The sequence below is a fragment of the Serinus canaria genome, chromosome 24, assembly GCF_022539315.1.
Source record: "Serinus canaria isolate serCan28SL12 chromosome 24, serCan2020, whole genome shotgun sequence".
Taxonomy (NCBI): Eukaryota; Metazoa; Chordata; class Aves; order Passeriformes; family Fringillidae; genus Serinus; species Serinus canaria.
Genome location: NC_066337.1, coordinates 4,521,394 through 4,535,310, shown reverse-complemented (window position 1 = coordinate 4,535,310; position 13,917 = coordinate 4,521,394). Strand labels below are relative to the sequence as shown.

At 48.7% G+C, this 13,917-nt stretch overlaps 1 long non-coding RNA gene across 3 annotated transcripts in view; it reads right to left on the bottom strand.

Annotated features, from left to right (window-relative positions):
• The window catches only part of LOC115484460 (uncharacterized), a 133,836-nt gene that overhangs the window by 12,924 nt on the left and 106,995 nt on the right, over positions 1-13,917 (bottom strand). The window contains exons 9-11 of one of the 3 annotated variants that reach the window (XR_007779497.1): positions 9,880-9,911; positions 2,518-2,594; positions 96-254 (exon numbers count right to left, since the gene is read on the bottom strand). This is a non-coding gene — a long non-coding RNA (uncharacterized LOC115484460). Of the gene's footprint in view, positions 1-95; positions 255-2,517; positions 2,595-5,867; positions 9,634-9,879; positions 9,912-13,917 lie in introns of those variants that run through there. The other 2 variants (XR_007779499.1, XR_007779498.1) reach the window with 2 other exon arrangements.

Here is a 13,917-nt window from a genome sequence, read left to right as displayed (position 1 = left end):
CAAGAAACTCCTGTTATAGATGTGAAACTTTCACCATCTGCCCAAAGGGTATCTAAATTCATCCTCCAACTTTACACTCCTCTGCTGACACTCACCTTTAAAGCATCCAGCTTTCCCCAAAGGTCTCAGCAGCCCAAATCCCTCCTGCAGCATCTTGGAAAATCCAGGGTTGGAATTGTGGGGTGGAGAAAGCTCAGTGCCTGCAGTGGTGGAGGCAGAGCGGGGCAGGGACCGTGCCCTCCTTGGGAACAGAGCTGCAGATGGAACACAACAAATGTTACCCAGCCAAAAACAACCAAAATAACCTCCAAAAATAACCAAAATAACCTCCAAAAATAACCAAAATAACCTCCACCACACAGCTCATTTACTGCAGCAACCTGAGGCTTAAACCCAGGTTAAAAACTGGGCCCAAAGGTTCAGTTTTGGGGTCAGTCAGTGCTGGGTGCACCAGGATTTCCCCCTGTAAAAGGGAATTTTGCCCTCAGCCTCACTGCGCTGGGAAAGCTCCACCAAATGCTCTCTGTCTGTTCAATATGTTCATTTTTAACCCTAAATGGGGGAAATGAGCTGGGAGAGAAACCCTGAGGGTGAACAGAAGGTTTGGTGAAGGTTGTGGGAGGTTTGGTTTGCTGGGTGTGGTATAGGAGGTTTGGAATATAGAAGGTTTGCATGGTATAGGAGGTTTGTATGGTATAGAAAGTTTATATGGTATAGAAAGTTTATATGGTTCAGGATGTTTGTATGGTATAGAAAATTTGTATGGTATAGAAGGTGTATATGGTATAGGAGGTTTGTATGGTATAGAAAATTGTGCCCCCTGGATTCCTGAGAGCAGGGAGGAGTGGGCACAGGGATGGATTCCATGGCACCTGGGGCACAGGGATGGCATTCCATGGCACCTGGGGCACAGGGATGGATTCCATGGCACAGGGATGGCATTCCATGGCACCTGGGGCACAGGGATGGATTCCATGGCACAGGGATGGCATTCCATGGCACCTGGGGGCATAGGGATGGATTCCATGGCACTGGGGGCACAGGGATGGATTCCATGGCACCTGGGGGCACAGGGATGGATTCCATGGCACCTGGGGGCACAGGGATGGCATTCCATGGCACCTGGGGGCACAGGGATGGCATTCCATGGCACCTGGGGCACAGGGATGGCATTCCATGGCACTGGGGGCACAGGGATGGCATTCCATGGCACTGGGGCACAGGGATGGCATTCCATGGCACCTGGGGCACAGGGATGGATTCCATGGCACCTGGGGCACAGGGATGGCATTCCATGGCACCTGGGGCACAGGGATGGCATTCCATGGCACCTGGGGCACAGGGATGGATTCCATGGCACCTGGGGCACAGGGATGGATTCCATGGCACCTGGGGCACAGGGATGGATTCCATGGCACCTGGGGGCATAGGGATGGATTCCATGGCACAAGGATGGCATTCCATGGCACCTGGGGGCTGGAAATTGCAAATATCCAGCAACCAACCTGCTCCTTTTGGAAAAGGACAAGCTGTAAGGCAGCAAACTGAGGAATGCAGCAGCAAAGCAGCAGTTTTGTTTGGTGAAAAATGTGGATTTTAAATTTTTTTTAATGAGAGCTGCTTTTTAAACTTCACTTGTCTCCAATATATTGAGGGGGATTGAAAGGGAGCCGTGGGTTGGCCAAGATGTGGGGTTGGAAATGCTCCCCCCATTGATCCATCCCAGATCTGATTGATCCATCCCAGATCTGATTGATCCATCCCAGATCTATTGCACCTTGTGGAAACCTGATGAACATCCCCAGAGAGGCAGGAAATCCACCAGAGGCAAAGAGATCAATCTGCATCAGCCTGGATGGGCCTCGAAGGCTGAGATTCCAAATAAAAAGTTCCACCTGTGCATGGAGGGATTTTTATTTCGGTTTCTCAGATCCTTACAGACTTTTCATTGTTAATTTTACAATACCAGTGATCACAGGATCTGCTAGGTGGGACAGTCAGAAATGCAGAATATTTGTGTCAGCAACAGCCCAGTATAAAGAGATTTTAGAGATTTATATCCAAAGGAATAGAGATGGAAATATGGAGAAATAAAATCTCTAAAGATCTGACTCTGGGCTTTGGTCTGTGGGTGGTTTTTCCTTGCAAACCACAGAGCAGAAATGCCCTGTCCAGGGAAATGGATCCCTCTGGAATGCATTGTGTGCCTGAGCAGAGAGCTGTGTGCAGCCACTTGGACCTCCTGCCCCCAAATTCAGGCAAATAAGAAACACAACTGTCAGATAATTCCCATTCTTTTCTCCCCAGTTTTAACCCCTAGCTAATTAGGCCTATAAATAAATAAATAAATAAATAAATAAATAAATAAATAAATAAATAAATATATATATTTGCATATACACACACACATACACTCTATCCTAGCTTCAAAAAGCAACTTTTTAAGGATTCCTGTGCTTGAAATAATTTTAAGGAACTCGAAGGGAAGGGGAGATACTGACTGAGAATCCAAATTACCTCAGCAGCAGCAGCAGCAGCAGCATTCTGCAGGATTTCCTGCCATATTGCTAGGCCCAACTCCTCGGGAAGGCATTCTGGAAGACAAAATATTTATGGATATTTTCATATTTCAAGGAATGGATGCTGTTTTCCTACACCCAGAGGCTTCCAGCTTTTAGGAGCAAAAGGAACAGCCAAGCTCCTGGGAGAAAAACGCCGCCCCACCTCCCAACATCTTCATTTTTAAATTAGTTTTTTTTTGGGTGATCATTTCCTGTCTTCCACCTTGGCTCAACCCACTGGTGCTCTTCCCCCGTGGAAATCAAACATTCCTGGGAATACAACCCCTGGAGAAGTTTGCCAGTGCTGTTCCCACCAAATCCATTGAGGGAAAGAAAGAACCAGCGAGGTGTTTCTCTTTGCCTTCCTTCCCTGGCAGTTCCTCCCTCCTTTCCTTCCCTGGCCATTCCTCTCTCCCTCCTTCCCTGGCATTTCTCCCTCTCTTCCTCCCCTGGCAATTCCTCTCTGTCTTCCCTGGAAGTTCCTCGCTGAATTCTGTGGCAGTTCCTCCCTCCCTTCCTTCCCTGGCAGTTCCTCCCTCCCTTCTTTCCCTGGCAGTTCCTGTCTCCCTTCTTTCCCTGGTATTTCCTCCTTTCGTTCCCTGGCAGTTCCTCCCTCTATCCCTTCTTTCCCTGGCATTTCCTCTCTCCCTTCCTTCCCTGGCCATTCCTCCCTCCATTCCTTCCCTGGCATTTCTCCCTCTCTTCCTTCCCTGGCAATTCCTCTCTGCCTTCCCTGGAAGTTCCTCACTGAATTCCGTGGCAGTTCCTCTCTCCCTCCCTTCTTTCCCTGGCAGTTCCTCTCTCTCTCCCTTCCTTCCTTCCCTGGCATTTTTCCCTCCCTTCCTTCCCTGGCAGTTCCTCCCTCCCTTCCTTCCTGGCAGTTCCTGTCTCCCTTCTTTCCCTGGTATTTCCTCCATTCCTTCCCTGGCAGTTCTCCATTCCTTCCCTGGCAGTTCCTCTCTCCTTCCTTCCCTGGCAGTTCTCCCTCTATCCCTTCTTTCCTGGCAGTTCCTCGCTCCTTCTTCCCTGGCATTGCTCTCTCATTCCTTCCCTGGCATTTTTCCCTCCCTTCCTTCCCTGGCAGTTCCTCTTTTCCTTCCTTCCCTGGTATTTCCCATTCCTTCCCTGGCAGTTCCTCTTTTCCTTCCCTGGCATTTCTCTCTCCTTTCCTTCCCTGGCATTTCTCTCTCCTTTCCTTCCCTGGCATTTCTCTCTCCTTTCCTTCCCTGGCAGTTCCTCTCTCTCTCCCTTCCTTCCTTCCCTGGCATTTTTCCCTCCCTTCCTTCCCTGGAAGTTCCTCTCTCCCTCCCTTCCCTGGCCATTCCTCACCAACTCCTACAAGTGATTATTTCTCCTCTGCAGCCCCTCACCCCCGAGTGCAGCTGGAGCAGGCAGAATCCAAGAGGAGCAGCGTTACCTGCTCTGGAGGAGGATCACCAAGCAAGCTTTGTGCAGCTTGTTGGCTCTTTGAACACTGACACAAGGAACAATCATTTCTGGCTGGAAAGAGGAGAAGCCCCGGGTTGTGGTGGCTCCGTGGATGCTATTCTTTTTGCACCACAGCAGGATTCTTGGCCGCCAGTCCAAGCTGCTTTCACTTGCCAAGTTTTAAGATGCCGGTTTTGCCTTTCATTTTATTGTTCCTTTCGCAACGTTAAAGAGCGACTTAAAAAAAAAAAAAAAAACAAAAAAAAAAGGGAAAAACCCAAAAAAAGGAAAAAAAACCCACATGCACAGCTGCTATCAGGGAGGGGGGGGGATTATTTGAATTTTGCACAAGAATGGAGAGGAGGAAGGAGAGCTCTGTGTTGTAACCACAACGACACCCACAGAAATATTCCCAATATTGAGGGGGACGGGCTGGCTCCCGGCGCTGGCCAGGAGAGCAGGGAAGAACAAACCCCAAAAGCAGCCAGAGCCACGAGCAGCCAGGCTGGGGTGGGGCTGACACCTCTCCCTCCTCCCAGCACCACCAGCTCGATTGTTCACCCACTCAAGGCTGCTCCTCCCCACGGAGGGGTTCACCAGGGGGTGCAGGGATGGTGGGATTGGGGAGCAATCCTGCCTGAAGGATTCCCCTGCACACCCCACCCTTTTTCCATGATGGGATTCACCCATTCCCAAACATCCCAGCCTTTCTTGGATGCAATGCCACTGGGAAGAAGCTCCATGGAAAAGCCTCTTGGTCCCAACTCCCTCCAAACAAATTCCTTCAGCGTAAGCCACCGAATTTCATTTTTAAAAATTTTTGTATAATTTGTCAATAGATCGATTTTAATTTTTTTCCTTTTTTTTTCCCTTTTTTTTTTCTTTTTTTAAATGTATTACATTTTTTAAAATTTGGTTTTTATCATTATTATTTTTTTAAATCCCCAACTTCACCACCGAGGAGTTGATTTATTTCATTTTCCTTGACGTAGAAACAAAACTCCTGGGAGCGGTGCCAAGGCTCGAGCGCATTTAAATGAACAAACAGCAACAAAAAAAGTTGTTTGTGATCCTTCTCGGGCTGGAATATTAAAACCATGATGGGGCTGATGCTCTGTGTACACCGTGAAGTGCAGGATAATGGAGCCTGAGCCACCACTTGGTGCTGCAGATGTTGGAGGGACACAAACTCCAGATGTGGGCAGGGAAAATCCCGGCTCGGATCCTCAGCTCCCTGCTGGACACAGCTCCTTTCCCCAGTGCTTTTATCCCAAAAATGGGAGCTGTTCCCAGCTCACAAAAAGCCCTGCCAGCAGCTGCTGGGTGTGCAGGATGATGGAGGCACCCCCATAATTTCACATTTCAAGGCAAAATCCTGAGTCCCACACTCCAGATGTGGGCAGGGAAAATCCCCACTCGGATCCTCGGTTCCCTGCTGGACACAGCTCCTTTTCCCAGTGCTTTTATCCCAAAAAAATGGGAGCTGTTCCCAGCTCACAAAGAGTGAGGTGCAAACAGCCCTGCCAGCAGCTGCTGGGTGTGCAGGACGATGGAGGCACCCCCATAATTTCACATTTCAAGGAAAAATCCTGAGTCCCAGATGTGGGCAGGGAAAATCCCCGCTCGGATCCTCAGCTCCCTGCTGGACACAGCTCCTTTTCCCAGTGCCTTTATCCCAAAAATGGGAGCTGTTCCCAGCAAAAGCCCTGCCAGCAGCTGCTGGGTGTGCAGGATGATGGAGGCACCCCCATAATTTCACATTTAAAGGGAAAATCCTGAGCCCTAAGCTCCAGATGTGGGCAGGGAAAATCCCCGCTCGGATCCTCAGCTCCCTGCGGGACACAGCTCCTTTTCCCAGTGCTTTTATCCCAAAAAAATGGGAGCTGTCCCCAGCTCACAAAGAGTGAGGTGCAAACAGCCCTGCCAGCAGCTGCTGGGTGTGCAGGACGATGGAGGCACCCCCATAATTTCACATTTCAAGGAAAAATCCTGAGTCCCAGATGTGGGCAGGGAAAATCCCCGCTCGGATCCTCAGCTCCCTGCTGGACACAGCTCCTTTTCCCAGTGCCTTTATCCCAAAAATGGGAGCTGTTCCCAGCAAAAGCCCTGCCAGCAGCTGCTGGGTGTGCAGGATGATGGAGGCACCCCCATAATTTCACATTTCAAGGGAAAACCCAGCCCCAGCCCCGAGTTTCTGTGCAAGCCCACCGAGCCTGGAACAAAAGCAGCGTGAATTAACGAAAGGGGGGAAGGAAAACAGAAGCTTTGTTCTAAAGTGGAAGCAGAAGATGTGAAATTTCAAAATCAGATGGCTGGGGCTGTGATTTCTTTCATTTAAATGAACTGATCTGTTGCTAAACTGCTGCTCTGGTGCCAAGAAACTTTTAACTCCTTCGGCTCAAAGCCGGCTGAGTTTTGCTGTTTCCTCTCTCCTCCCAGCCAGGCAGAGATTAAATCAGAGGGGAGAAGTGAAAAAGGGAGGAAAAAATCTCAGAGCATGGAAAGGATGGGGGTGAAACCCCCAGGCAGCAGAGGCAGAGCACAAAGGAGCTCCGGGAGAATTCCTGCAGGAGGAACAGCGAGGTTCTGGTCCTGCAGCCCCCTCCCAGCACTTGGAGAGGGGACAGAAAGGCCTTGGAGCTCCCCAGCTGCACTTCCAGCACCAGGAGCAGCAAGGAAAAGCCCAAAATCCCTGAAATCTCTGACCTGACTGCTGGCAAACGTTCACTTACCGAGAATGCCAAAGCATTTCCAACAGAGCCCCCTTCCCTACGTGTGTGAGAAAGAACAACCCAAAAAAATCCCTCCAAAACAGCCCTGGAAAAATAAATGCATTGGGAAAATTTGGGTGGAAGCTCCTACTGCTTTTCCATTTGGTTTTGGGGTTGTTTTGCCCTTGACAAAAAAAAAAAAAAAAATTAATTAAAAAAAAAAAAATTGAAGAGAGACGTGTTGTAATTAGAGGTAATTCCAGGGGAAAAATATTTATGTGTTGAACAAAAAAAAACCAAAAAAAAACCAAACAAAAAAAAAATAGAAAAAACAAAAGAAAAGCAAAATATATTTCTATATTTCTGTATCTCCCACTTTGCAGTTCCCCCTAAACTGCTGCTGCTTGCTCCAATCTGCTGCCTGCTTAACGACGGAATGACAGGCAACATCTGTTTGTATAGAAGCCAAGATCAAGCCTTCAAAATGTTTTTTGGCTCAGTTTCTTCTTTTTATTTTTTTCTTTTTCTACCCCCTCCCTTTGGAAATTAAAAAAAAAAAAAAAAATAGAAGCAAAAGAAAAAGTAAAAGCACCCAGGAAGATTTTGAAACAACTCAAGTGAGGCTGCAACTCTTTTCCCCTTGAGTTATTTCAAGGTGCAGGGCTTGGAGGAGAACTCGGCTTTTCTCCACCCTCCTCCCCTGCTCTCCCCACCCTTCAGCCTCTCTCTTGCCCCATGCTATTAATAAAGGATCACAGAAATGTGGGAAAAAAAAAAATAATCCAACGTACCTTGATCCCTACAAGGCCACTCCCTCCTCTGGGGAGGGAGGGGGTTCTTCAGGAGGCCACTAAAAAAATGGCACGGGGAAGGGAATGTGGGATTCAGGGATAGACTGCCACGATCCTCTCACCCCGGTGGGTTTTTTTGTTTTTTTTTCCTCCTCTCCTCCATTTTACAGAGTGTTAAATATATTGGAAAATCATAAATATGTTTGGAAAATCAAAGGGGTTGTTATGAAATGAAAAAGAAAACAAAACAAAAAAAAGATGCGGGTGATTAAAATAAATAAATTAATAAATGAAAAAAAAATTACAAGAAAATCAGCCCGGCTCCAAATACAATTGCAATGAGTAACAATGTCAGGCTGGTGCCAATTCTGTGGCAAATGGGGAGAAAGCAGAACAATTCCACAGGCTGAGATGTGAACAACTGCAAAGGAACCAACTCTGGGCAAGTCACAATGAGAACCATCCCAGTGCCCCCTCTGATCTGCCATCCTTCCTGGGGGTACAGGGGAGAAAAAAAATAAAATAAAATAAAAATGAAGCCGCTAATTTAAAAGGAAAAGGCAAAACAACCCCGAGACCGTCAACGAAGCGGTTTAAAAACTCGGGGAATGTTTTATTCGCTGGAGATTTGGGACAACGCCGCCGCACTCGCACATATGGGGGGGGAAAAAAGGGGGAAAAAAGGAAGAAAATAATCAGCCAAGTTGCTAAGGAGACTTGTGTAAACTGGGAATGCAGCACGCTGGTGGCCTTTCCCCCCGCGCTGCATCTGGCATTCCGATCACGCAGCACTGCGGCACCATTGCAGCACGGCTCCGCTGCGAGCCAGCGCGGCCCGAGCGGCGCTGCCGGGCACGGCTCTCCCCGAGCCCCTCCGCCTCATCCTTCAACACCACCGAGCCCCAGGCAGCCGGGGGGAACGGGCACCTGAAGATAAAATAGGGGAGCAGCAGCTTGGGAAGGGAATTTTAAGGAGGAAGCGTTCTCCGGGAGGCTCGGGCTGCGTCTCTCCCTGTCTCTCCTCTCCCCTCCCCTGGCAGATGTCTGAATCCCTGCCAGCTCTAACGATGTCCGAGCCACTCGCTGCCACCAGACACTGGGGCTGGCTCTCCCCCAGTTATTTTAACTCCAAATCAGTGAAATTGGTACCCAGGCAGACGCTGAGCTGGGCTGGGGCTGCCCACACTCCTCTGTGCCCTGCAGAACTTCACCCAGGGGAGCAGGGAGACATTCCCTGCCCTTGTCCCTGGGGTGAGCAGGGAGACATTCCCTGCCCTTGTCCCTGGGGTCATGGATCCACACCAAACAAGGGGTTTTTTCCCTCCCCCTTCAGTTCTTCCCCCCTGCCTGTTCCCAAAGCACACTCTTGGATGTTATATTTTCACCTTCCACTTTTAGGAAGGGACAGATCAAATCAAAGCCTGAGCTATTTGTGCCTGCTGACCTTGTCTGGGACAGGATTAAACTTGGTGGGGTTTTATTTTATTTTATTTTAATTTTTTTTTGGCTGTTCCTTGATTTGGATGCAGGAAATCCATCTCTTTCTTTAAGCCCTCCTTCCCTCTCTTACCCATCTCAAACCCTCTCCTGCTGATGAGCCCAGAGGGATCATTCAGCACCTGCTTTTCCTGCTCCTTTTGTGCCCTGCACTGGGGGAGATGAGATTTCCATCCTCACAGAGGGATCCAGGATTTCCCTCCTCACAGAGGGATCCAGGATTTCCATCCTCACAGAGGGATCCAGGATTTCCATCCTCACAGAGGGATCCAGGATTCCATGCTCACAGAGGGATCCAGGATTTCCATCCTCACAGAGGGATCCAGGATTTCCATCCTCACAGAGGGATCCAGGATTCCATCCTCACAGAGGGATCCAGGATTTCCATCCTCACAGAGGGATCCAGGATTCCATCCTCACAGAGGGATCCAGGATTCCATGCTCACAGAGGGATCCAGGATTTCCAAGCTCACAGAGGGATCCAGGATTTCCATGCTCACAGAGGGATCCAGGATTTCCATGCTCACAGAGAGATCCAGGAATCCACAGAACCAGCAGCACACACGTGGGAAAAGCCAATTTCATGGGCATTCAGCACTCAGGAGGATTTGCAGCTCCCAAGGAAAATTCCTCCTATGGCAGGGCCTGGGATGAGGTGGGCTTTAAAGTCCCATCAGATCTGGGATTCTCTGAGTGAGGGATGGTCCTGAAGGCAGCACATCCCAAAACAGGAACCCACAGTTCCCCAAGGAGCATCATCCTTGCTTTCTACCCAGGACAAAAGCACAGGAGAGGGAATTCCTCGTGCTCAGCCAGAGGTTCCCTGTCCAGGCCAGCCCAGGCAGGAGAAGCATTCCATGAGCTGGGAGCAGAGATCAACATTTGACTCACCTGAGTGCTTGTCTTGGTTTGGGAGAGCCCACCTGAAAGGAAAATACCCAAATAACAAATTAAAACTGTTCATCTGAGACTCAGCTTTTGCCCTAAAAGCAGAAATCATCCCAAAACCAGGATTTTGGAGTGTTTCTGTGAGTTAAACAAAAACACACAAAATAAACATTCCCCTTCCCTCAGCTTGCTCAGCTCCTTGGTACAGGCTGGTGCTTCTGTCCCAAACCCAAAAATGTGGGGGTGAGGCACCTGCCTTGAGCTCCAGACATCAACAAACAGCTGGAATGGGGTTGGAGGGGGTGCTGAGGATGATGAAGGACAAACAGCTGGAATGGGGTTGGAGGGGGTGCTGAGGCTGATGAAGGACAAACAGCTGGAATGGGGTTGGAGCGGGTGCTGAGGCTGATGAAGGACAAACAGCTGGAATGAGGCTGGAGGGGGTGCTGAGGCTGATGAAGGACAAACAGCTGGAATGAGGCTGGAGGGGGTGCTCAGGCTGATGAAGGACAAACAGCTGGAATGGGGTTGGAGGGGGTGCTCAGGATGATGAAGGACAAACAGCTGGAATGGGGTTGGAGGGGGTGCTCAGGCTGATGAAGGACAAACAGCTGGAATGGGGTTGGAGGGGCTGCTGAGGATGATGAAGGACAAACAGCTGGAATGAGGCTGGAGGGTTGTTGGAGGAGGTTTTCACTTCCACAGCAGAGCCAGGAGATGGGATCCAGCCACACTCCCAATGTCCATGAAATCCCAGTTATTTTAACTCCAAATCAGTGAAATTGGTACCCAGGCAGACGCTGAGCTGGGCTGGGGCTGCCCTCACTCCTCTGTGCCCTGCAGACCTTCACCCTGGGGAGCAGGGGGACACTCCCTGCCCTTGTCCCTGGCAGCCACCTGCAGCTCTCCTTGGAAACCTCTCCCTGCAAAGCTGAGACCTCCAGCTCTGCTGGGGCTGCCTCAGCCCTTCCCCATCCTGGGAAAGCACCAAGGCCTGAGCAGCCCCAAAAAGGAGCCCTGGGCAAAGCTCCTGAGTGCAGAGAGCCCTGAACGACACCACAACGGAGAGAAAGCTGGGAAATAGCAGGAAAAATCACTTTGAGCTGACAGAGAGGGGGTTTAGTTGGGATCCTGGGGAGGAATTCTCCCCTGGCTGGGTGGGCACAGGGTGCCCAGAGCTGCCCTGGATCCCTGGCAGTGCCCAAGGCCAGGCTGGAGCAGCCTGGGGTGGATCTGGATGAGCTTCCATGTCCTCCCCACCCAACCACTCCATGGCTCTCTGGAGAAAAGCACAAGAGGCAAAAGGATGCTGAGCCCCACTGCAGGGGCAGCTCCAGGTGCTCTTCACACCTTCCCACTTTGGGGCCCCGAGGTTTTCAGAGGAATTTCTGCTGCTGAGCTTGACTGAGTGGGGCCACATTTTTGTTTTGGTTGCCAATTGGAAGCCACTATTTTTATCCACCAGTCCCCCAGAGCATCTGTTTCCCTGGAGCTATTTAAGATTTCCTTTTATAAGACCTACTTCGAGGTGCATCATTATTTTTAAACGTTACTCCACGCAGCCCCACTCCATTTTATCATCATTACAAGTGTCATTAGCCCTGCTTTGAACTGGGGAATTTAAAGGAGAGATAAAATCCTTGCAGGGGGGATGAGAGTTGCTTCCCCTCCAGCAAATATTTTGGGATAATACCTGCCACTTGGAATGAGCTGAAAGGAAAAGAAATCCCAATTTATCTTGGGAAAAATTATATCTAGGAAATATTAATACCTAGGAAATGATAAAAATGTTTGGAAGCATCCACAGAGCAGATAAATCTCCAGAAAAGAGGGAGAAAACCCCACCTAAGTGTTCCTATAATGTGGTGTAAATGCAGCTCAGGTGATTTAATTTAGGGAGCCTTTTCCCTTCTGCAGTTTCCCTCATGGAAAAAATAATATCCAGGAAATAAATAATAATATCTAGGAAATAATAATATCTAGGAAATAACAATATCTAGAAAATGATAATATCTAGGGAATAATAAAACTGTTTGGAAGCATCCACAGAGTAGAAAAATCCCCAGAAAAGGAGAAAACCCCACTCAAGTGTTCCTATAATGTGGTGTAAATGCAGCTCAGGTAATTTCATTTAGGGAGCATTTTCCCTTCTGCAGTTTCCCTCATGGAAAAAATAATATCTAGGAAATAAATAATAATATCTAGGAAATTATAAAAATGTTTGGAAGCATCCACAGAGCAGAAAAATCCCCAGAAAATAAAAAAAAAAAAAAAAAAAGAAAAGAGAAAACCCCACTCAAGTGTTCCTATAATGTGGACTAAATGCAGCTCAGGTCATTTCATTCAGGAATTTTCATTTTCCCTTCTGCAGTTTCCCTCATGGAAACTCCACCTTGCTGCTGCTGGCCATGGGGGTTTTTATTGCCTCATCACCACGAAAATGAAATTTTTCTCCAATCTCTTCCTACCTTTTTTTTCTTTTCCACTCAGATGGGCCATGGAACACCACCAGGATCTGCAGAATTTCCATTCCTGACAAGCCACAGCCCAAATTTGCTGATATTTGGAATAAGAGCTGCCTCTCTGTCCCAGAGCAGTTAAATGCATCAAGAGAATCATGACTTAGGAATGGTTTGGATTAATTTTTTCACACCTGTCAAGGCTTTCTAGCAAGAAATTTTGACCTCTACATGCCCTGTTCTAGAAATCCCACGGAGAAAAGGAAATTTACCTTCTTCCAGCTTGGAATTAAAGCTGTGAAAAAGGCAGATTTTAACACCAAACCAGGGCAGCTGATCCTGCAAACTCTTCTGGACACACAAACCTTCAAGTACAAATTAATTTAGCAGAAAATAGATGGTGACACACCTAAAGAAAGAGTCCAGAAATTCTCCTTCCTTCTTCCCTTCCCTCCTGCCAGGTACCAGGAGGACAAACCTTCATCCATCAGATTGTGACACTGGCCAAGAATTTCTCCAATTCAATGGATTTCAGTGACCTCACTAAACAAATACAGCTCTGGAGGCACAAAATTAATTCTTCTTCCCATTGATCCCTCCAGCATTGCTGGTGGACACTCATTCCTTGGGAATCTCACCAAAGCCAGGGGAAAAGGCAGCCTGGCACTGCCACCCCCAGGCCCTGATCCAGGCTGTCCCTCACTGTCACCAGGCTGAGGAAAGGGAATTCATCCCTGTCCTTCAAACTTCCTGAGCTTCCTGGCCTTCATTTCCAACTTCAAGCTTTGCAGGAAGGTGGGGATGGAGCACTGGAATTTTAGCCCCAAACTGAAGGATTTCAGAGCATTCCCTGGATTATCAGTTCAATCCCCTGCTGAAGGGATCACAGGCAGAGGATGGGGATGGAACACTGGAATTTTAGCCCCAAACTGAAGGATTTCAGAGCATTCCCTGGATTATCAGTTCAATCCCCTGCTGAAGGGATCACAGGCAGAGGATGGGGATGGAACACTGGAATTTTAGCCCCAAACTGAAGGATTTCAGAGCATTCCCTGGATTATCAGTTCAATCCCCTGCTGAAGGGGTCACAGGCAGAGGATGAGGATGGAGCACTGGAATTTTAGCCCCAAACTGAAGGATTTCAGAGCATTCCCTGGATTATCAGTTCAATCCCCTGCTGAAGGGATCACAGGCAGAGGATGAGGATGGAGCACTGGAATTTTAGCCCCAAACTGAAGGATTTCAGAGCATTCCCTGGGCTGTCAGTTCAGTCTCCTGCTGAAGGGGTCACAGGCAGAGGATGAGGATGGAGCACTGGAATTTTAGCCCCAAACTGAAGGATTTCAGAGCATTCCCTGGATTATCAGTTCAATCCCCTGCTGAAGGGATCACAGGCAGAGGATGAGGATGGAGCACTGGAATTTTAGCCCCAAACTGAAGGATTTCAGAGCATTCCCTGGATTATCAGTTCAATCCCCTGCTGAAGGGGTCACAGGCAGAGAATGGGAGCAGAGGGAGCAGCAGAGATCTCCAGGAGGTGACAGAGGAAGTGACCATCAGAGCCTGGAATTTCTCTCACATC